General features: G+C 38.5%; 1 pseudogene; it reads right to left on the bottom strand.

The window, feature by feature from the left end:
• Nucleotides 1-2,408: 2,408 nt before the first annotated feature.
• On the bottom strand, nt 2,409-5,407 carry LOC129405966 (histone H3.1t-like; annotated as a pseudogene).
• Between the last annotated feature and the right edge of the window lie 19,063 nt (nt 5,408-24,470).

Below are 24,470 nucleotides of genomic sequence, written 5' to 3'. Positions count from 1 at the left end.
CGCCGCCAGCGAGTGATGCAATTACCAAAAGAATTTTCCCTGAACTTCATATAGAAATCCCAAACCGCGCGGCTGCTATCGCAGCCACGCGACCTGATATCTCTTGATTGTCAGCAACGTGTAAATGTTCCTTTTTAGCAGGGCTTACCGTGGGGGGAAACTCCAAACAATAGTACTGAGTTTTTTGTTGAAGGGTAAAAGATTGTAGCGATAGAATTTTAGGCAGGGGGCCGGAGCGATAGCACAGCGGGTAAGGCGTTTGCCTTGCACTCGGCCGACCCGGGTTCGCCGACCCGGGTTCGATCCCCGGCATCCCATATGGTCCCCCAAGCACCGCCAGGAGTCATTCCTGAGTGCAAAGCCAGGAGTAACCCCTGAGCATCGCTGGGTGTGACCCAAAAAGCAAAATAAATAAATAAATAAATAAAACGATGTTAAAAAAAAAAAAAAAGAATTTTAGGCAGAATTTTCCCTGGACTTTATATAGAAACCCAAAACTGTGCAGCTGCTGCCGCGGCCACATGACCTAATGTCATCTAATCATCAGCAATATGAAATGGTTCCTTTGTAACGGGTTGGACTTTGGGGGGATCATAATAGGGTTAAAGTTTGTAGTGACGTGTAATTTCTGGCTGTAACTTTCCCTGGACTTTATACAGAAATTCAAAGCCGCGAGGCTGCTGCCATGGCCGCGCGACCTAATGTCATTTAATCATCACCAATATGAAATGGTTCCTTTTTAACGGGTTTGACTTTGGTGAGAAATCCTAACAAGAATAGTAAGTCTTTTGCTGAAATATTGAAGGCAATCAAAGTGGTAGCCATCTCTATAGACTGAACTAAGCCATATCCCCACGCCGGCTGAGAAGAAATATCCTTTCTCGGGAAGTGGAGTTAACCATAGTATGATGTCCATTAAGCTGACACGGACCGGGTGGCGTGGGAATGGGATACAAGGGAATAAATTATTATGTACTTGGAACAGCGGGATGCTGGTGGAATCTCGAGCCGGGGCCGATACCAGCGTATTACTTTTGGTTCCAGAAACTGCTTGCAGACATTCTACCAGACTATCAACTAAGCCAGAGCCCCACGCCGGCTGATGACGGGAAATAAACATCTTTTTCGCATTTTTTTCCCTTTGTCAAGCAGCATGGTGATTACTAAACAGGCATGAACTCGGTGGTGCGGGACGAGGGGGGAAAAAAATAGAAAAGTTATGTAACAAACAGCGGGACTTAATATCTCTACATTCTCAGCAATGGAGAGCTATCAAATGCTCCCTTGACAGTAGGACTGTCTTTTCTTTTTTGGGGGGAAACCCTAGCAACAATAGTGAGTTATGTGTTGAAACATGGAATGTAACCAAGATAAAGCATAAACGAAGTGAAACTTATCACTTACAAGGGCGGGGACTGGGGGGGCGGGAGGGGGCGGGAGGTATAATGGGGTGGTTGGTGATGGAATATGGGCACTGGTGAAGGGAAGGGTGTTTGAGTATTGTATAACTAACATAATCCTGAGAACTATGTAACCCTCCACATGGTGGTTCAATAAAATTTAAATAAAAAAATAAATAAATAAAATAAGATACAAAAAAAATGAAGGATCTTTAAAAAGCAACAAAATAAAAGAACAAACTAAGTAAATAAAATACATGTATATGTGCTTTTTCTGAGTTTTCTAAATTACATTTGATATTGGAGCGATAGTACAGCAGATAGGGTATTTGCCCTGCATGCTACCGACCCAGGTTCGATTCCTTCATCCCTCTTGGAGAGCCCGAATGTATCCTGCCTACATGGCAGAGCCTGGCAAGATACCCGTGGCTATTGGATATGCCAAAACGTAACAACAAGTCTCACAACGGAGACACTACTGGTGCCTGCTTGAGCAAATCTATGAACAACAGGATGGCAGTGCTACAGTGCTACCTGAAATGATATTTGTAACACTTTTTATTGTGGCTATTACTATATTAAAAATAAAACATTTCTGAAAGTTGTATTATAAATTGGAGAGTAAAAACAAAGTAGCAGAATTTCCATATTTTATAAATGCATATTTAGTGTTAAGATTATGAAACTTAAAACAATATTTTTTGGAAAACATTTTTGCTCTATGGAGGAGTAAAACATTTCTTAGACCTGATACCAAAATAATGACTCATAAAAGGAAAAAATTATCAGTTGGACTTGATGAAACTTTAAAGTACATAGACTGACTGAAACATTCAGATAAAAAGACAAAGAGACAAGCTTTAACCTTAAGGAAACTATTTGGAAAATGCGTAGCACTGCACTGTAGCATTGTCATCCAGTCAATCATCGATTTACTCGAGTGGGCGCCAGTAGTGTCTCCGCTACTGAGATTTTAGCTCCCGCTCTGAGATTTTAGCATCATAAACTTTATGCCCTCTCTCTGCGGATGCAGCAGGCCAGCTGGATGCCCTTGGGCATAACGGTGATGCGCTTGGCTTGGATGGTGCAAAAGTCTGTATCCTCCAAGAGCCCCACCCGGTAGGTCTCACACGTCTCCTGCAGCGCCGCGACGACCGAGCTCTGGGAGCGCAGGTCAGTGTTGAAGTCCTGCGCGGTCTCCCACACCAGCCCCTGGACCAGTAGCTTGCGGATAAGCAGCTGGTGGACTTCTGGTTGCGGCGGATCTTGCACAGCGCCATGGAGTTCGGGCCAGTAGCGGTGCTCCTTCTTCACGCTGCTGGCTGGCGCGCTCTTGAGGGCCACCTTGGTGGCTGGCTGCTTGCGCGTGCGCCTTCCTGCCCGTTGACTTGTGCACCGTCTGCTTAGTACGGAGCCCTCTGCTTCTCTCCCAACTGGAGACTCCTTCAGGGTTAGGGACATGAGACCCATTTTTGCTACTGTTGTTGGCATATCTAATATGTCACGGGCAGCTTGACAGGCTCTGGTGGGGGAGGGGGTGAAGGCTTCTTTGGGGGCGATCTCTAATCGTCCCTGTAGGTATTCCATAGTCTACTGAATGTAAGCTCCTGGTGACCGGCTTGCGATAACAATTTGCACGCTGACAACATGCACCTGCCTGGAAAATGTGTATCTAACAAATACCAAGTGTCCAGAACATATAAAGACCGCTCACAGCTCAATAATGAAAAATTAAACCAGTCGATTAGAGAATGTGTGAATGGTACGGACATGCATTTTATTAATCCACCCAGATGGTATAGAGATGACACCAAAAAAAAAAATCTAATGATGCTCTACAACATTTAATGTAAGGGAAATGCGAATTATCACCCTGCTAGATATTATCGCATACCTATCAGTATGGCTAAAAATACAAAAGCAAAAAGAGAAACTGGATACTTACACACAGTTGATTGGATTGCCTAATATCAAGGCACGGTGTTAGTCACCCCAGGCTGCCATAACAAAATCTGTGGACTGGATGGACCAAATGGATATGGAGGATATCAAGGTGAATACTTTTCTAGTTAGAGCCTTCTCCTTGGCTTTCAGATGACTGTCTGCTTCTTGTAGAACGATGTAGAGAATGACCCTAGCATCTCTTCCTTTTTGTATAAGAATACGAGCTCTATAGAATTAGTAACTCACACTCCGGCAATCATATAACATTTATCATCTCCTTACAGTTGCTGTCTTTAAATATGGTCAGTTTGGGAATTAAGGCTTCAACACACAAGTTGTGAGAAGATGAAATTCATTCCATAGCAGACACTTTGCAAAATAATGTGGCAGTTCCTTTTAAAAACTAAGCGTACAACTGCCATATGATACAGTAATTACACCCATGGGCATGTATTTCAGAGACATAAACATGTAAATGCACACCAAAACCTATACATAAATGTTCAGAGTCATTTTATTCATGTTATCCACAAACTGGAAAAAACTCAGAACTTTTTGGTTGAAAAACTCAATAACCTGTGGTAATATGCATCAAAGGGATTATTTAGCAATTTTAGAAACGCATTAGTCAAGCAGAAACTTGGATGAATTTCCAAATTATTTTGAGAAAAATAAAAACCTATAACAAAGGTTATATACTTTACAGTCCCTTTTATATAGTAGTCTCAACATGATAAAATTACAAAAATGGAGAATAGGAAATATTGCCTCTTAAGGAGAAAAAAAGGGAGTGAAGTGGTCTTGACTATAATAGGCAACATAAGAGATCTTTATGGTGATGGGAATAGTCTAGATCTCAACTGTATCAATATCAAATTAAGACCCTAGTGTCACATTCTACAAGATGCTGCCCCTGGAAGAAAGGGAAAAAGTATAAGTAGCATTATTATTCCATACAACTACCAAAGGACCTACAGCTGTGTTGCAATAAGATTGCAATTTTAAAAAGTAAAACAAATAAGGAGAATATATCCGGTAAAGAAGGACATTGTAGAGCTGGAGTGATAGTACAGTGGGCAGGGCGCTTGCCTTGCACACAACTGGCCCAGGTTCATTCTCTGGTATATATGTCCTATATGGTTCCCAGTGCACCACCAGGAGTAATTCCTGAACAGAGCTAGTCTAACCCCTGAGAACAGCCACGTGTGTCCCTCCCCCCCAGAACAAATAAAGAACAGCATTCCAAACAGAGATAAGTCAGAAATGAAGAATATTTTAGAAAGAGTTTGAAAGGCAGTCAAAATATAAAAGAAGATTGCTTAATGTAAATGGGAGATTGATTCCAGAATAAAATTGAGGTAATGTAGCACAACATTTTCCATAAAATAATACACTCTTTGGCAGTAGTCACAGATAGCAGAACTAGAAGGAACAAAAAGAAAAAAAAAGAAAGCTATGATAGCTAAGAATTTTAAAGAAAATATAAATCTGAAAATTAGAATAAAATTCTGTATCCTGCCATTATCTTGATAGCCTCCCAGTTGATTACTCTTAGAATGATTGAATATTACTAAAACTTGCTTTACTAAAATTAATGTTTAATCCTTTTTTATTGTGAAAAACTATGCAAAGTACATACTATTTTTATAACATCTTGCATCATCCTTGAACCATGAGATAGAATATGAACCAATTTATAGTGGTAAGAGTTAAATTAATGGTGCATTAAAAGGATGTGCTAATTTATTTACATTAAGATTGGGATAAACAAAGATTGTGACTGATGCCTTTTTGAAATGTGCTTTTAAAGGCACTTGTTTTCTGGCTTTAAAAAGTCTAAATAAAAATGATGACCTGTCCGTCTACGTCTAAGCAAAAGCATTCATCCACCCATAATGAGCTGAGTTTGCAATCCAAAAATTAGTCTCCCCCAGTCACACAATTTCTTTGTGCACAGTGAAGCTGGCCAAAGAGGTACCTTTGGTCAGAGATAGCTGAGATTCAGCCATCAGTTCTGTGCTGACAATTCTAATGCAGAGTGGAATTCGGTGTAACCAGTCCATTGCTCTTTAGAATTTGCAGTGCTAGCAGGAGCACAGTGTATTTTTGTAGGTAAAGTCAGCAATTGTAACACTAAACTGTACTTTGGAACAAAGAGGAGAGTAGCACTTTTGAGACCAAAACTGCATTTTAATGACATCACTTTCTGCTTTCTAAGCACAGGTCAAATCTGAGAATCAAACCCAGAGGGAAATATTAGAGGAAAAATTAATGTCCATATATCTCGTCCTTACCTGGCAACAAACTGTTAATTAATCTTATCTTACTTATGAAAGGAATTGGATGTATGTGTGTGTGTGATTGTAAGTTCCTAATATTTAAAGACTATGCCCTGCTATACTAACAATAAAAGTAAATTAAGGAATATGTTCTGTAAAAATAAGAATAGATACAATAATGTTGCTTAATTGTTGTGGAGGCCATGTCTAATGATAACTGGGTATCTAGGTAGTGTTAGAAGTGGGTTATGTGGTGTGGGGGTCAAGCCAAGGACCTTGTACATGCAAGACTTATAGTCTGAATAACCTTTCAGTATCAATATTGCAAACCACAGTGCCCAAAAGGAGAGAGAGAGAGAGAGAGAGAGAAAGAGAGAGAGAGAAAGAGAGAGAGAGAGAGAGAGAGAGAGAAAGAGAGAGAGAGAGAGAGAGAGAGAGAGAGAGAGAGACAGAAGAAAAGTGCCTGCCATAGACACAGGCAGGGGGTGAGGGGGTGGGGCTGATGGGAAGGAACTTGAAGACACTGGTGCTGGGAAATATATGTTGGTGGATGGATGGGTGTTGGAAACTGTATGACTGAGTTCCAATCATGAAAGCTTTGTAAAACTAAACTAAACTAAAATAAAAAGACTTATGTTCAACCACTTTTGCTTTATTTCCTGTAGGATAACATAGCCTGATGTAGTTTAGGTTTATTTGGTTACTCCCATTACAGTGCTCCTATTCCTCTTTATTTGTAGCTTCTTTCTTAGTGTTCTGTTGACTTGTAAATAATGTTTTTCTCTTCTCCTTGAGTCCTTTTCATAGTTTATTCAGAGCAAGTCCTTTTTGTATGGACACAGGAAGACTTTACAAATGCTATGCTTTTGTAACCTGGGAGTCATTTGACTCTACATGATATTTTCCTCCATGGCATCTGTTCTTTTGACCTAAGCCTCAGCTGCCCTTACTTCCTAGCACCCCCAAAGCAAGGTCCCGACGTGGGACAAGAAGGACCCAGGGCAAGCGGTGAGTTGTGTGCTACCCTGGCATCGAGATGGGCCTGGCCAAAGTGCCTAATGCTTAACTATAAGTTAAGAGCTTGATCACAGACAAATGTTGTCATGATCCAAACAGTGATAACTAGATTCGGACCCTGCTAGGGTGAGGAATGATTAATCTGGCCTGAGTGCTGTGGTCTGAGCCTGTGGCAAGATGTTGCCAGGAGAGCTGCCTTGCAAGCCTCAATGTATCCCTTGCTATGTCCATACAAAAATAACTAGTATTAAAATGTTAATAAGTTCCTGGACTAAGGAAAAGAAAAAAACCTTAAGAGTGAGGAAGGGCTTTGGAGTGCCCTGGCCTCAGGAAGGGCTTTCTTATGTTGATTTTGCTACCTGGCGGGTTGTAGCCTAGAGGGCAAGGTGGGAGAGACAAGTAGGAGGAGAGGAGGAGTTGAGCAGTAGATCCAGAGAGAGGCCTGAGCTGGGAGTGAGGGAGATGAGAAAGATTGAAGATTGAATAAACGGTAACTAATCAGCAACCAGCTTGGTCCTCGTTCTTCCTTCGCCTGTCCTTGACCACCGGCCGTCCCTATCCAATCCACAAACTGCGGTTCCAGAGCACCGAACGTGGGTGGTGAGACAGAGCCGCCCGGAGAGCCCGCGAGTACACTCGCCCCTCGGCGTTCTTTAGTTTTTTACAATTTCCCATAGAATAATAATTATTTTAATGAAAAGTGATATGCATGTATAAATTGATCTTATGGCGAGTTACTGTTATAAACACAGATAATACATATACGAAAAATATAAGATGTATTTATAGATTTCTTCTCAAAGTATAATTAATCCGCACCCAAAATATAGAAACTGGACGAGCAGCAGCCTAGCCTGAGTAAATTAGGAAAGAAAACGTCAGGTTCAGTTCCAGGCCTACTAGAGTAGAATCTGTCTGTTAATAGTATCCCCAAGTGGCTTGTTCATACATTAAAGTTTAGAAGAACTGCTATGAAGAACATATTCCTGATCTATATACTGGGGACAATAACTGTATTGCAAAAAGATTTTAAGAGATAATAAGGGTAAATATAGGGGCTGGAGCGATAGCACAGCAGGTAGGGCATTTACCTTGCACCCAGACAACACTTATTCGATTCCCAGCATCCCATATGGTCCCCTGAGCACCGCCAGGAGTAACTCCTGAGTGCAGAGCCAGGAGTAACCCCTGTGCATCGTCAGGTGTGACTCAAAAGAGCAAAAAAAAAAAAAGGGTAAATGTATGAGAGGAAATGCCCTTTCAATTTAAGGGGTCATGGGGTTGTAGTCAAGATTGAAATTAGCAAAGAGAAAAGGATGCTGGGGCTCGAATCTGAATCTGGGTTGGCCATATGCAAGGCAAACATCCTATCTGCTGTACTATGACTCAGCCCCTGTCACACACCTTTCTGCTAATGGGAAAGGACTGATAGAAAGCTGAAAGACAGGATAAGTGAAAAATAAACTAAGAATTTGTTTTTGTTGTATCAACATCATTTCCAGATTCCAGCAAAACACTTTATTGTAGCTGTGGTTTTCAGCCTTCAGATTCTGTTTTTCTATTCTTTTCCAATTTTTCCTAACTCCGCTACTCACTCTCTTTTATTACAAACATCTTCAGCCTTCGGAGTGCCAGTTCCATGTTTCAGTTACTCTCTCTGGCTAATTTCATATTTTCATTTGCTTGTAAGCCCTTGAACACACACACAAAAATATGCCTTTATTAAATTATGGCTGTTGACACACATGATAAGATTTTAAGTTTTCTTAAATGGAGCATAAATGATAAAAAGATTAAGAAATTGATGTAGGTGACTATCAAAGTTGCAGTTCATATTTTTTTCATAATGCTTTCAAATGTTTAGTGACTATACTTTTATAATATTTGTAAGTTTTTTAGCATTTGAACTTTTACTGCATTGTGTTACATAGTATTTTAAAACATTTTAATAGGCCAGAAAAATAGTACAGATAGTACAGAAAGTGTGGTCTTTCACTTGCATGTGGTCAGCCCAGGTTAATTCCCTGTACTGTGCATGGTCTCCTGAGAACCATCAATAGTGTTCCCAAGCATAGAACCAGGAGTATGCTGTGAGCACAGATGTACCCAACCCCCTTTCAAAAGTAAAAATTTCTCTTAACAAACTCTTTTCTAATATCTCTTAGTAGACTCCTTGCAGTCTAATCTCTAATAATACCCAGCAAAGAAAAAGATAACAATGGCTGATGTTTATTATATGTTAATCTATTTCTGTGTGCTTTAAATACAGTTGATAGTTAATTCTATCTGCAATTCTATAGATTCTGTTATAATCTGACATAATATTTAATATTGTTTATTAATATTTATACTAATAATTCTGTTATAATCTGTTATAATATATACCTGACATATAAGGAAACTGAGACTTCCACAGATTGTTACTTTTTCAAGATCACACAGCTACATAGTTATAAAATGGAAATTCGGTCCATATGATCTGACTGCAAAGTCTTAAGATCCTGCATCTTAGTTTTCAAGACTATCTTGTTTTTGTTATACTTACTTAATAAGTTTTTATTTCTATAGACTGTCCCATTAATAATAGAATATCACCCAAGATGATTCAGACATTAGTAATACAGTTTAGCATAGTGTTTGCTCTTAAGAAATGATTAGCCATTTGGAAGAGGTTTTAATTTGAAGGGAGAAATATGATATTGCTTCTATACATATCTGAACCTGGAATTATGAGATAGATATTCTGGCAGGGTCCTGAGGTTTCATGAGTATATAGAAGCCATGACATACTCTTCTGACACTCCAGATGAGTAAAATCTCCATAGCTTTCAGATATCACGACTTGTATGATGTTTTAGGACAACTCAGGGAAGTCCAGTGTTAATCCTTTCTCAGATGATAATTTACAGATCTGAAGTTATGTCTATATAACTACAGCATATTTTTATTACAGGCTTAAAATTAGCTGTGTGTACTCATTACTCATTTATGCTTTTATACTCATTTATCCAAACTTACTCTAAAATAAGAAAAAGTGCTTTCTGGGGATCAGAGCTATAGAACAGTGAGTATGGCTCTTGCCTTGCATGCAACTGAACCGGGTTCAATTCTCAGAATCCATATGGTTCCCCAACTATCGCCAGGAGTAATCCATGAGTTCAGAGCAGGGAGTAGTGCCTGACCATTACTGGGAGTGGCGCAAAAAGCAAAATAAAACATAAATGGTACTTTTCTTATCCCATACATAAAGAAACTACTTAGGTACACATAGACTAAAGAATTCGGTGCAAAAATTACACAGTTATGTTCGCACTTTACAAGGGCTAGTATAGCCACTGATCTTAATTACTGCTTATTTTCCGAAATAGGGACATTACACCTAGGTGCAAAAAGAGAGGGGGACAGTAACTGCAGTTACTTTTGAATAATCCATTGATTTTCCTGGACTGGCCCTCAGCCAAGTATGTTTTCTTTTGGAGTTTAGAAAGAAGGGAAGTTCTTATGACAATTGCCTCACCTGCCTTTGCGATGTCTTTGATTCCAGCGTGGCTAATTAAATTCAGAACTCAGTCTAATGTTCAGAGACATTGCTCTGTGTGTGTATGTGTGTGTGCGCGCACGCATGCACGCACTCGTGTGTGTGTGTGTGTGTGTGTGTGTGTGTGTGTGTATCTCACCCCTACTTAAAATACTGTTGCATTCATAGGTGCTGCTCAGACCGAGCTGCTGGCTCACGCCTCTATGACTTACGTTGGCTCTTTTCCTTATAAAAAAGTTATTTTATAACTTATTTTAGTTATATTTTAGTTATTATTTTAGTTCTGGTAGCAAGTCAGAAGTGGGAGGGGCACTGAGTAGCTGAATTTAGTCAAATTTTTGGTAAAAGGAGAAAGCTGTTACAGATTAAGCTGCCCACTCCATCTTTGCCTCTTTTTACATTTGCTGTCTCCACCACTATCTGCTTTACTCCCATGTGGAACAACTTGTATTTGTTTGATTTTAGAAAATTGGCTCTCATAGGGAGGCAGAAAGATTTGCAAATATCTCTGCTTTGGGGCTAGAGAGATAGTACAGTCATTAGGGTTCTTGCCTTGATTGCAGCTGACCTGGGTTCAATCCCTGGCATCCCGTATGATCGGCTAAGCACTGCCTTGAGTGACTCCAGAGCACAGAGTCAGGAGTAAGCTCTGGGCACTGTTGGGTGTGGCCTGAAACAAAACAAAATGAATAAAAATCTCACGGCTTTCATCACAATTTGACAGTGTCTTTTTTAGGAATGTTACCCCTGGGCTTCTTAAATGCCCACTGATGAGCTTGGAAAACCCAGGCATCAGGATTTTGGCATTCAACTACTATGGCATCCGTCACCGGAGCAGGGCAGCAAGTTCAGGGGAGTCTGAGTCCTCTAAGTGGTACATCTCTCAGTTCCCTAATACTCTTAAGGAGGTGACTCAAGGGACTACAAGAGATTCAAAGCCCAAAGTGGGCAACAGTGCAATCTGACCTTGTTAATTTGTTTTTATCTCTTCAGACTCTCAAATCCAACAAATATCCCTATTCCTTAGAAGACGGGCTGAATATTGTGAATTCAGGTACGCGACATGTTCAGTGACCGAGAGCTGCCTCCCGGGTCTTTCCAGTAAAGGAACAAAGAGATGAAAGACTCAAGGATAGATGGTCAAAATGGCCCATTTAATTCCAGAGCTGAATAGCCTATATAGACAATCTGACTGGGGATGCAGGGGGGGGTTGAAGTACAGAATTGCACATATGTGTGATTTGTTTGTTTACAGATGTAGAGCTTTTTGACAGAGGCAATTCTATTGGGGGGATTTACTCAAGGAGCATCTCTGTCTCCCAGGGGTTATATAATGAGAAATTTGCACAGGGCATCTGTATTTTTTCTCTCTCTCCCTTGCTGCTAGTACATATTAAATAATTACATTTGTTTCTTATAGTTATTTGGATAAACACAGTAAGAGATATAGATTTCAAAACTTACTTCTCTGGGTCTCAAGGGGCAGAGACGCTGGGCTTTTACCATAAATCCCAGACAAAGTTCTCAGGCCAGTTTAGCTTTTCCTATCCCATGGGATCCTGTCTCTTAAGTCATCACGGCCTGCATCAAGACCGTGCTTTAAGCTTACTAGACTATCCCATAAAAGCTAGGGTAGTTTTGCTGCTTGCCCTTTGTCCGTCCAAGTCCTCGGCAGGACCTCCCTTTTGGGGTGTTAGGAACTATAGCGACTGAAGTTTGAGCCAAGTAATTATGACTGATGCCCAGGAGTAGATATAATTCAGAGTCAATTAGCTCCCAAATATTAGGAACATAGCATGAATGGTCTTTCTGTGTTTAGGCAAAGAACATTTGCTCTATAGTAAAATATAAAAAGGTAATAGGTGAAAGAGAAAAGCAAGTAACTCACTACAAAAACCAAGTCCAGAGTCATGAGAAGGTTTTTGACCAGGCCTGCCTTGGGGAAATTAATGACTAACAGGAGAGAAAAAGCACAAAGAAAGGTTGAAGATAAACTCAGGGGATATGGGGTGCTTTTTTTTTTTATTCTTAGTTTATTTTTAATTAGAGAGTCATCGTGAGGGTACAGTTACAGATCCATACATCTTTGTGCTCATGCTTCCCCCATACAAAGTTCAATAACCCATCCCTTCACCAGTGCCCATTCTCCACCACCCGTAAACCCAACATCCCTCCCCCCCTCCCCAGACCCGTCTCCCCCCACCCCACCCTGCCACTGTGGCAGGGAATTCCCTCTTGTTCTCTCTCTCTGATTAGGTGTTGTGGTTTGCAATAGAGGTGTTGAGTGGCCATTGTGTTCAGTCTCTAGTCTGTATTCCACCCGCCTCACCCTTCCCCCACATGTCCTCCAACCACATTTTACTTGGTGGTCCCTTCCCTGAGTTACCCAGAATGAAAGACCAGCCTCCAAGCCATGGAAATATTCTCCTGGTACTTATTTCTACTATTCTTGGGCGTTAGTATTATAGTCTATTATTCTATATTCCACAGATGAGTGCAATCTTTCTATGTCTGTCTCTCTCTTTCTGACTCATTTCACTTAGCATGATACTTTCCATGTTGATCCACTTATATGCAAACGTCATGACCTCATTTTTTCTAACAGCTGCATAGTATTCCATTGTATAGATGTACCAGAGTTTCTTCAACCAGTCATCTGTTCTAGGGCACTCGGGTTTTTTCCAGATTCTGGCTATTGTAAACAGTGCTGCAGTGAACATATAAGTGCATATGTCACTTCGACTATACTTTTTGGCTTTTCTGGGATATATTCCCAGCAGTGGTATTGCTGGGTCAAATGGGAGTTCAACCTCTAGTTTTTTGAGAATCGTCCATACTGTTTTCCAAAAGGGCTGAACTAGCCGGCATTCCCACCAGCAGTGTAGAAGGGTCCCTTTCTCCCCACATCCTCTCCAACAGCGGTTGCTTTTGTTCTTTTGGATGTGTGCTAGTCTCTGTGGTGTGAGGTGGTATCTCATGGTTGTTTTGATCTGCATCTCTCTGACGACTAGTGATGTAGAGCACTTTTTCATGTGCCTTTTGGCCATTCGTATCTCTTCCTTGGTAAAGTTTCTGTTCATTTCTTCGCCCCATTTTTTGATGGGGTTGGATGTTTTCTTCTTGTAGAGTTCAACCAGTGCTTTATATACCCTTGATATCAACCCCTTATCTGATGGGTATTGTGTAAATATCCTTTCCCATTCTGTAGATAGTCTTTGTATTCTGGTCACTGTATCTTTTGCGGTGCAGAAGCTTTTTAGTTTAATGTAGTCCCATTTGTTGATCTCTGTTTTTACTAGATTGCTTAGTTCCGTGTCATCTTTGAAGATACCTTTATCTTCAATATCCTGGAGGGTTTTGCCGACCTTGTCTTCAATGTACCTTGGTTTGTGGTCTGATGTTGAGGTCTTTAATCCATTTTGATCTGACTTTTGTGCATGGTGTCAGGTCGAGTTCTAAGCCCATTTTTTTGCATGTGATTGTCCAGTTGTGCCAGCACCATTTGTTAAAGAGACTTTCCTTGCTCCACTTCACATCTCTTGCTCCTTTGTCAAAGATTAGATGATCATACATTTGAGGTTGTGTGGGGGGATATTCCACCCTGTTCCATTGGTCTGCAGCTCTGCCTTTGTTCCAGTACCATGCTGTTTTAATTGTTACCGCTTTGTAGTAGAGTTTAAGGATGGGGAGGGTGATGCCTCTCATCATCTTTTTCCCAAGAATTGTTTTAGCTATCCGTGGGCGTTTATTGTTCCATATAAATTTCAGGATTGCTTGCTCCGCTTCTTTAAAGAATGCCATGGGTATCCCTATAGGGATCGCGTTAAATCTGTATAATGCTTTTGGGAGTATTGCCATTTTGACAATGTTTATTCTCCCTATCCATGAGCAGGGGATATGTTTCCATTTCCTCATTTCCTCTTTTATTTCATGGAGTAGAGTTATATAGTTTTCTTTGTAGAGGTCCTTTACTTCTTTAGTTAAGCTGATTCCAAGATATTTGATTTTCTGGGGCACAATTTTGAATGGGATTGCTTTTTTCATGTCCCTTTCCTCTGTCTCATTGTTTGCATATAGGAAGGCCATGGACTTTTGGGTATTGATTTTATAGCCTGCGACTTTACTGTATAGGTCAATTGTTTCTAAGAGTTTCTTACTAGAGCTTTTAGGTTTCTCTAGGTATAGAATCATATCGTCTGCGAATAGTGAGAGCTTGATTTCTTCCTTTCCGATCTGAATCCCCTTAATATCTTTTTCTTGCCTGATGGCTATTGCTAATACTTCCAATACTATATTAAAGAGAAGTGGTGAGAGTGGGAATCCTTGTCTTGTCCCCGATCTTAGAGGAAAAGCCCTTAGTTTTTCTCCATTGATGATAATGTTTGCCCTAGGTTCGTGGTAGATGGCTTTGACTATCTTGAGAAAAGTTCCTCCAAAACCCATTTTGGTGAGAGTTTTTATCATGAATGGGTGCTGGATCTTGTCAAATGCTTTCTCTGCATCTAATGATTTGATCATATGGTTTTTATCTTTACTTTTGTTGATGTGATGGATTATGTTGATTGATTTCCGAATGTTAAACCATCCTTGCATCCCCGGGATGAATCCCACTTGGTCATGGTGTATGATCTTTTTGATGAGTTGTTGGATTCTATTTGCTAGTATTTTGTTGAGGATCTTCGCATCGGTGTTCATCAAGGATATTGGTCTATAGTTTTCTTTGTTAGTGGTGTCTTTGTTTGCTTTTGGTATTAGGGAGATATGTGCATCGTAGAAACTGTTCGGAAGGGTTCCTGTCTTTTCAATTTCCTGGAAAAGCTTGTGGAGAACTGGCAACAAGTCTTCTTTAAATGTTTGGAAGAATTCGCCAGTGAATCCGTCTGGACCTGGGCTTTTGTTTTTGGGGAGACTTTTGATTACAGTTTCGATTTCCTTGATATTTATGGGCCTATTGAGGTATTTCACGTCTTCTTGGCTCAGTCTTGGGAGATTGTAGGAGTCAAGGAATTCGTGATATGGGGTGCTTTTAAGAGCACTGTAAGCTTCTCTCAAGGGAGCAAAAAGGGCCATTAACTGATGAAGCCTAAAACACAGTGTTAATATTCAACGAATATGATGGGCACAACTTGAACTGTCTTTGCAGCTCCACACAAGAAAAATTCATTTTTTCTTGAAGTCTACCCTCAAATGCTTGGTGAAGAGACTATACATAATCTTTCAATTCCCCACAGGAGGCATCAACACAGTGAAAAGCAGCCTCATTTATATTCAAATAATCTGGGGATAAGAACCAGAATAGCTTAGGGGCTCAAAACATTTCTGGATTGGAAATATTTATTAATGCAAGTGAGTGATTTGGTTTGGTTAGTAGACCTTGAGATGATATTAGAGAACATCATCTCATCTTGTTTTCTGTAATATTATCAGAGAATCTACTTTTGGTAATCTTATTAAACATTAAAACAATAGAAACCCCACATTTTTGGGGGGCAGATTCTCATCCTAGGGAATGCGGCTTAACTTTTGATCATTCTTTTGTTCTTCAGATGCATAAAAACTTCAGAAGTTTCCAGAGATCAAATAGTGTTTCTGGCACGTCCGACTGATTTCTTTTTTCTATCAAAGAGCATAATTACATGCATAAGGAACACTAGGGTAAATAGATAAGTTTGCTGGTAGTAAAAGCCCCTTGACTGCCTCAGGAGATGAGGCAGCCAATAATCAACCCAACACTAGAGTATCATGGGCAGTGTAGTTGGGATGTTTGTTAAAGTTTTAGATAATTAAGGTATTTCCTTTCTAGATTTATTTTTTTTGAATCAGGACTGTTATTTAGTCCCATTTAATTCATGACTGTATCACTGTCACTGTCATCCCATTGCTTATCGATTTGCTCTAGCGGGCACCAGTAATGTTTCCATTATGAGACTTTTGTTACAGTTTTTGGCATATTGAATATGCCACTGGGAGCTTTTCAGACTCTGTCATGTGGGTGAGATACTCTCAGTAGCTTGCCAGGCTCTCCTAGAGGAGCAGAGGAATCTAACCTGGGTCAACTGCATGCAAGGCAAACATCCTACCATTGTGCTATCGCTTCAGCCCCTTAATTCATGAAAAACTTCAAAATTCATATCTTTTCCTGAATATAATGACTGTTTCAGAATATCAAGAGCAATGGAGGAGATAAATTATAGAGAAAGACAAATTCCTGAACAGCCTCTGATGTCTAGCAAAAAATATTTATAGGCCAAAGCTGCTGTATACATATGTGTTGTCTAAGTATACCGCCAGCATTAATAATTTCCTAGCCTAGTCTTTACATTTCATCTTGTATGGATAGATTCAGAAATCCCATTACATTGACCCTGGCCAGTGGATAACAGGATGTTCCTCCCTTGTCATTGATTCTTGCGATTTTCATGTTGCTCATAGCAATTTTCCCACTTGCTAAGGATGACAGGCAGGTACTAATTCCTTCAGTTCCCACAAAAATACCCATTTACAATTATTCTTGAGCTAGTAGCCTGATGTTTTTCTTAGAAGAGGTGAGCTAACATAGGTTAGCTATGTTCTAAGATCATAGAAGAACAATTTTGATCAGACATGATTGTTACTTAAGAGTGGAAACCCTTAAGAAAGAATTCTGCTCAAAGAAGATAACAAGGGATGGTTGTCTCTATATTTTGATTCCCTGACTTTAAATACATAAAGATGAAACAATTTGTTGCAATTGCTTATAAATATGAGGGCAAGCCAAGCAAATTGGAATTGTAGTGGGCGGACCCAATTTTGTTGAGCCAATAAACTCTTAATAGCAACTGTTGTCCTTCAAATATTATGCTAGGCTGATCTGCTCTACCATCCCAGATGAGGTTTGCCTTTTGCTGAAGCAAAACACCCCCTCCCAACCCCCCCCCACACCTGTCACAGGTGAATCCAAGCAGCCTTCTCACTTGACTTGTGCCATATGAAGGGCCTATACTCCAGCTGCTAATCCACTCAACAAATTGCACGCTGCTCTGAGTTATTCTTTCTATCATTCTATGAGAACAGGTATAAAAGACAGAGAACAATCTCCAACTAATCCCTCACCATCTTCCATTGGGGTTAACTATACGGATTCATCCTTAGCTCAATAAGAATACTCGAAAACAATCAGAGAGAACACATAGCTATCCACCAAGCTCAACCAGTGAAAACAATGTCATTGAAGATAAAAACAACACCAGTAAGTACTCACATAGTATCTTTAGTGATCCCATGATGAAGATATTTAATGAGATCAAAGAAACTCATAGTCCATAAAGCACAAGAAAGTATTTGAGTTGAAATGAAAAAAAATATTACAATCGGAAATGGCATAAAATAAGAACATGTTGTATGATAAAAAGTCAACAAGAGCATCAAAAAGCAGAATAACAAAAGCTGAGTAAAAGATTATATAGCTCCAAGATGAGAAGGAGAAAAGCTCTTGGAAATATCTGAAGTTGGAAAGTAGTCTGAAAAGAAATGAACAGTATATTAGAAATGAACTCATCTGAGATGAGTTCAAGAGGAGCAACATAAGAATCATAAGAGTCCCTGAAAAACAGAATGGCAAATGTGATGAAGAAACAAAAAATAAATGACTAATAAGAACTTTCCAGAGTTGAGGATTATAGGCATTGAGATCCAAGAAGCCTGAAGAATACTTTACCAAGATTACTCTATTCATCTAGACTATCATTCAGATTTGAAAGAAACATAAAGAGCTTCATGAACAGGCAACAAGCGTATTTATAGCCTTGAAGCCAGTTTTGCAAGAAGAATTGAAAGAGCTCCTTTACAGGATAGGAGAAACTTCCCAACACATAGCATTGAGTGTGATACTCACTAATGGTACTTATGGTTGTCCTCTACTAGATTAAAGTTAAAAAATATATAGCAATTAATTATCACAAATTGACTTATATTGTTTTATTTTCCGATAATTCCATTTGCTATTCCTTTAAATTTCATCGGACAAACAAATAGGAAATATATTTTTTATATGCCTGCCAAAAGAGCAGATTAGGAGGTGTGAAGAGACCTTGGGGACATTTGTGAAGAGAAGGGGACATTGGTTGTGGGATTGGTGTTGGAACATTGCATTTAATAAAAATGTTTAGAAAGAAATGAAGGAGAAAAGGAAAGAAAAAAAGGAGGAAATAAAGAAGGAGGAAGAAAAAGAGAAAGAAGAAAGAAAGAAAGAAAGAAAGAAAGAAAGAAAGAAAGAAAGAAAGAAAGAAAGAAAGAAAGAAAGAAAGAAAGAAAAAGAAAGAGAGAAAGAAAGAAAGAAAGAAAGAAAGAAAGAAAGAAAGAAAGAAAGAAAGAAAGAAAGAAAGAAAGAAAGAAAGAAAGAAAGAAAGAAAGAAAGAAAGAGAGAGAAAGGAAGAGAGAAAGAGAGAGAAAGAAAGAGAGAGAAAGAGAGAGAGAAAGAAAGAAAGAAAGAGATAAAGGAAGAAAGAAAGAGGGAAAGAGAGAGAAAGAAAGAGAGAAAGAAAGAGAGAAAGAAAAAGAAAGAGATAAAGGAAGAAAGAAAGAGGGAAAGAAAGAGAAAGAAAGAGAGAGAGAAAGAAAGAAAGAAAGAAAGAAAGAAAGAAAGAAAGAAAGAAAGAAAGAAAGAAAGAAAGAAAGAAAGAAAGAAAGAAAGAAAGAAAGAAAGAAAGAAAGAAAGAAAGAAAGAAAGAAGAAAGAAAGAGAGAGAGAGAAGGCAAGCTTCCTCTTTCAAGTCATTCGGCTTGAAAATACATGTTCTCTCTTGAACATGTATATGCATCTCTTTATTTTTCTCTGAGACTTTTTCTACTCTGGAGAAGCCCCATGTTCTCTCTTGAACATGCACTTCTTTTTTTTTCTCTCTCCCCTCACATCTTTCTAAGTAAATTTTATTGTGTTTTGTTTGGGGGCCACACCTGGCAGTGCTTGGGAGTTACTACTGGATCTGTACTCAGGAATCACTCAGATAGGCTCGAGGGACCATTTGGAATGTCCATGATGAATCCACGTCAGTCACGCACAAGGCAGGTGCCCTACCCCGATTTCTCTCAATGAAATTATTTGGCTATTTGGCTACATACACACATACATACATACATACATACACAAAGTTCTGCAAAAGGAGAAAAGGAAAGACCTGTATTTTAAAGCATCTTTTCATAGAGGTTTAGCAACATATATTGACTAATTTTAAATGTAATAAGTATTTGGTCTATCTCACCTCTGTGAGATTGAATTAATAAAGGAAAATGTGTTATTTATCTTTAATTGTCCAGTTTTTTAAAAAGCATTAAGTAAATTATTTTAAATTAAATATGAAATATTTTAAATAAATGTTACAAATTTAAAACAATTTACAATAATATAATTTTGATAAAATATTATATATGTTTATATATTATTTATCATATGCTTTAATTAATTATATTTTAACTGTGTCCCAGGCATTGTATTATATTTAATAGCTATTGGAAATAATAATATTACATGCTAATTTCCCTTTTATGGTATATTCAACAGTTAACATTATTGGGTATTTTTTCTTATGAAATGTTATAAGAAACAACTTTGATGACAATATATCTCAGTTTCTTTATTATATATTATAAAGTCATAAAGTAAGAACTTATATTTCTAGATCTAAAATGTCTAATGGAATTTTCTATCTCAAATAAATATCCTGTAACTGTCTACTCCATATGCATTGTATCTTTAATAGTTACCTCAGAATATTATTGTGCTTATTTTCAGTTGGGTTGATTTTTTTTTTATCGTACTTTATGAATATTTTTGTTTCATATTTATTTTCTATGATACTAATTTAATTAGTTTTCTTTATTTTTCATATTTTTGTTTGTCAAATCTGTTGCTCTTTGAAGTTGGTTAAGAGCAAGACTAGAAATTGTCACTCATCTGCTGAACAATGACCAGGAGTGATTTGAAATGACATTTGATTCCACTTGTCTATGATATTAAAAAAGAAAGTAAGTTGTTCTTACCATAAAATGATTGTATCTGACAAGCAAAGCTTGTGGCTTATTAATAATTAAAAATATTTCTGTGTTCTGCTACTGATGGAATATTTAATCGCTTGTTCAGTCAATACCAGTGTACCATTTATTATTCATTAAAGATAAATGTAGTGTAATGGCCTTGAATTGCAATGTGTTGCAGTGAAATTACAAAGGGCATAAAAAGTTGATTTACTATTTAGGAATTGATTTAACTTCTCTACTGATCTCAATGACTAGGATAACCCATCAGATCTCCATAGTGACAAAGAGGTTTTATTTTTTAAACAGAGATATTTCAATAGCTCGGAGCTAGCTTTTACCAGCAGTTAGTGAGAGGCAAGTTTCTCCACATTCCCTGGAGTCAGACAGAGGTCTGATTCAAAGATTCGCTGGAGTTTAGGAAAGAAAATGTTACACCTACAAATGACTCACATATATTCTGGGATTACTTATTTCCTAGTTTCTAGTGTGAGATCATCTTAGAGTCTCTTATTTAACACATTCTACACATTTTAGGTTTGGGTACCAACTGAGCTTCTTTCTAGAGTTTTATGTTCAGATGACTTTCATTACACTCATGTAGAGTTGGTGGAGGCTTTAAAAGGATTTATGGATGAGTGAATTTCTTTCTAGTTTTCTCTTTTAAATCTTTACACAGTCAAATTATGGCTAAATATCAGGAAAAGATGGCCTATATATCAATTCTTATTATCTTTTTTTTTTTCAGTTTTCACTGTTGCCAGAAGTGAAGCATAGCTGAGGAATAACTTTTCTCCTTTTTTCTAAACAATGTTTTCAATGTACACCTAAAATATATTTTCATTATAGGGCTGGAGTGATAGCACAGTGGGTAGGGCATTTGCCTTGCAAATGGCCGACCTGGGTTCGATTCCCAGCATCCCAGATGGTCCCCTTAGCACTGCCAGGAGTAATTCCTGAGTGCAGAACCAGGAGTGACCTCTGTGCATCACCGGGTGTGACCCAAAAAGCAAAAAAAAATTGATTATAGACTATACTATTGGCATATTTTAAAATCCCTTTCTTTCTTTTCATTCTATTTTTTCTCTATGACAGATAAAATAAGAAGAAAAAGGAGAAAATATGTGCCTAACTAAGAATGGTCTCCAGGATTTCTCTAATGACTTCATGTCCATGTAGATATGGTTCATCCGGTAAGAGCGGATTTTGATTTAGGTCAGGTTATTACTGTCTAGAACAGATGGACTTGAGTCTCATATGCAATAAAGAGGACTTCTCAGTATCCCAGGGCATTTCAAATTCACAGGAACAGCTGCAATCAAGAAGCTGATACTCCGGTGCATAAATAGTCATATGCTTTGTTCCTTGCTATAGGGAATCATTTCTCTCTCTTTAGAATGGAGCTCTAATAACATTCAAGTACAGGAAGATGATATTATGGGAGGAGATTAGCATGCTAGCCCCTAAACTGTCCCTTGAGAGCTGCAATATATAAAATTCAGGGCTGGGTAAGAAATTCCTGGTCACAGACATATTTATTTAGTGACTACTGTGTGCCAGCACAATGTTAGTCTAGAAAACTATTGGGTAATAAAGAAAATATTACTGAATCGAATAAGAAAATAAGGGACAGAAAGGAATGAGCTTATTGAAAACAGGAAAAACTTTGTGTGATAACTATCCAATGTTAGAATATAAATTACTCTGAGATGAGACCCTAAAAATTTTGATATTTGCTAGATTTTGGTTTTGATGGATCTAGAAAATTATAATGTGTCATATCTCACACATACTATATACTGTATTAAAGCATGGGGCCTTAGATCCTCAGTTTAAAGAAATTTTTCTTATGCCATTTCAGTTACAATTAATAGCCTTTCTTTATCTATAACTTCATTTTTAAAGTTCCCAAAGCACATAGGTAGATAGTACACTTTGTAATGTGATATTTTTACTATGATACCCTAAAGTCATCAAATATTGGGGTTAGTTTCACAAAAATGTATTTTCTCTTACCAGGGATTAATAGGATATGTTTAATTCAAGTCAGAGAGGTTAGTATAGCACATTTTAAGCTCCTTTTCCTGCATCTGGTTCTCATTTATACACTCTAGTCCAAAGAGTTGACTTAGCCAATTGACCTTCTAATGTGGAGATTACCAATTAGATAGTCCAAACTATAAATCAGATTTCTTTAAAATAGGGAGTTTTGGCTACGAGTTAGGTATCCAGATATTCTTTGATACTTGTGAAGGTGTCAGTATAGGAAGAGCTGGATAATGATAATCTGAGATAATAAATATTTCAAAAACTAAACTTCATTTTCTACTTGTTTCACATATTTTTCCTTTGGAAGTCTTCTGAGTCCTCATGAATAAGGATTTTATAAATTACAATCATTCAATATTATTTAAACATGTAATTATTCTTCCATTAGTATCTATTTGGTTTCTGGACTATATTCAGACATTACAACTGGCTCTGTACTCAATTATATCTCCTGGCTGATCTCAGGTTACCACATGTGGTGCTAAGGATCAAACCTGAATCTGCAGTGCTCAATGCAAGCACTCTATCTGCATTATTGTCATTACATCCCAGAAATGGGTACAGTTATAGAACATCTCATCTCTTTACTGGGAGTTGACCTGAAGTTGTGGGAAAAGAGAGACTGTAATGAAACGCAGCAACTAATTTTTTTTTCAGAGTTAGAAAGTGTCTGACATTATCAAACCAGGAAAATATATTAGAGAGTAGCAGGGTATAGGTTAGAGGTACTCGTCAGAAGATGCTTTTACACGGGATTGGTGTTTGAGTTGGTCTGAGTGATATGAAAGAGATATTCATGCAACAATCTGGGAGTAGATAGGACAGAAGTGTCAGGACACTGGGAAAGAAACCAACCTAAAACCTCACATCTTGAACAGGCTAGCAAGGGCTAAACAAGAAGACTAGCCATAGTCTTTTTTCCCCAAATATCAAACCCTAAAGCAAAGTCTTTCTGAATTCATCCAGGAGAGAGTAAAGAACCGAGTGAAGTCAGGTTTAAGGAGAGAGAAGCATAGCAGGGGAGAGCCTAGAGGAGGGTGAGTTATCAAACCGCTGACTGTTGGATCCTATAGATCTTCTTGATCTACAATTACGGTGTAAAACCAAATGATATTCCTATGTTCATTCCAGTACTATTCACAATAACTCAAATATGAAAATAGCCCAAGTGCCCAAGAACAGATGACTGGGTAAAGAAACTATGGTACATATACACAATGGAATGCTATGCTGTCATAAGGAAAGATGAAATAAACCTTTGCTTCTACGTGGATGGATCTGGAGAGTATCATCATGCTGAGTAAAGTTAGACAGAGAGGGACAAATGGAATGATCTCTCCCAAATGTGGGATATAAAAAAAAAAATAGAGGAACAACAAATGCCCCAAAGCAATAGAAACGAAGAGCACAAGGACCAGTCTTCAGTAGGAAGTGTGCGACTGGAACAGGGGTGAGGATTGTGGTGTGGGGGTGGTATAAAATGGGAAGGGGGACAATACAACAGTAATGGAAGGTAATGGCCACTGTGTAGGTGGAGGGGGCACAGGATGAGTTCTGCTATAGAGACAGGCTGGGAGTAGGAACAAAACTGCAGTCATTGACGGATGGAAGCCCACACCGGTGTAACGATTGGTGCCGAAACACTGTATGCTTGAAACAACCATGAATCTCTTGGTAAATCATGGTGTCTCAATTAAAAACAAACAAAAAAAGTAAAACTGCTTGACCACAAAGTACTGTCCTCTAGAAAAAAAAAACACATGAAATAATAGAAACTACAGAAGAGAGAAAAAAATCAACCTGCCCAATTGAACAAGAGTTTACACCGTTGGAGAGTATCCCTTCCACCTGCCCAATTGAACAAGAGTTACACCATTGGAGAGTATCCCTTAACACCTGTAGGATGTGCATGTTTTGCCACTAAAAGGATGCCTTAAAACACTTTCCCACACTGCAGTATAAACTAAAAAGTTCAGCTGTTAACGAATTTTTGCCAAGTTGCACTAACGCTGTGAGTTTAAGGAGGGCCCTCTAAGAAAAAGTCATGTTGTGGTTAGGACAAGAACCCCAAAGGATGAAAACCAAATTCAAAATGGCACTTACAATGGCCTGAGTAATTGATTAAGGGCTAGCAACCCAGAGATCACGGTACAAAATTTTAGAGGGTTTAGAGCTAAGATGTGATGGCAAAAATTTCAGGTTTTGTCTTAAGTATATTGCAAAGACACTTGGA

This window comes from Sorex araneus, chromosome 6, assembly GCF_027595985.1.
Source record: "Sorex araneus isolate mSorAra2 chromosome 6, mSorAra2.pri, whole genome shotgun sequence".
NCBI classification, from domain to species: Eukaryota; Metazoa; Chordata; class Mammalia; order Eulipotyphla; family Soricidae; genus Sorex; species Sorex araneus.
The sequence above is the reverse complement of the archived record's forward strand: the minus strand, read 5'-3'. Positions and strand labels throughout refer to the sequence as shown.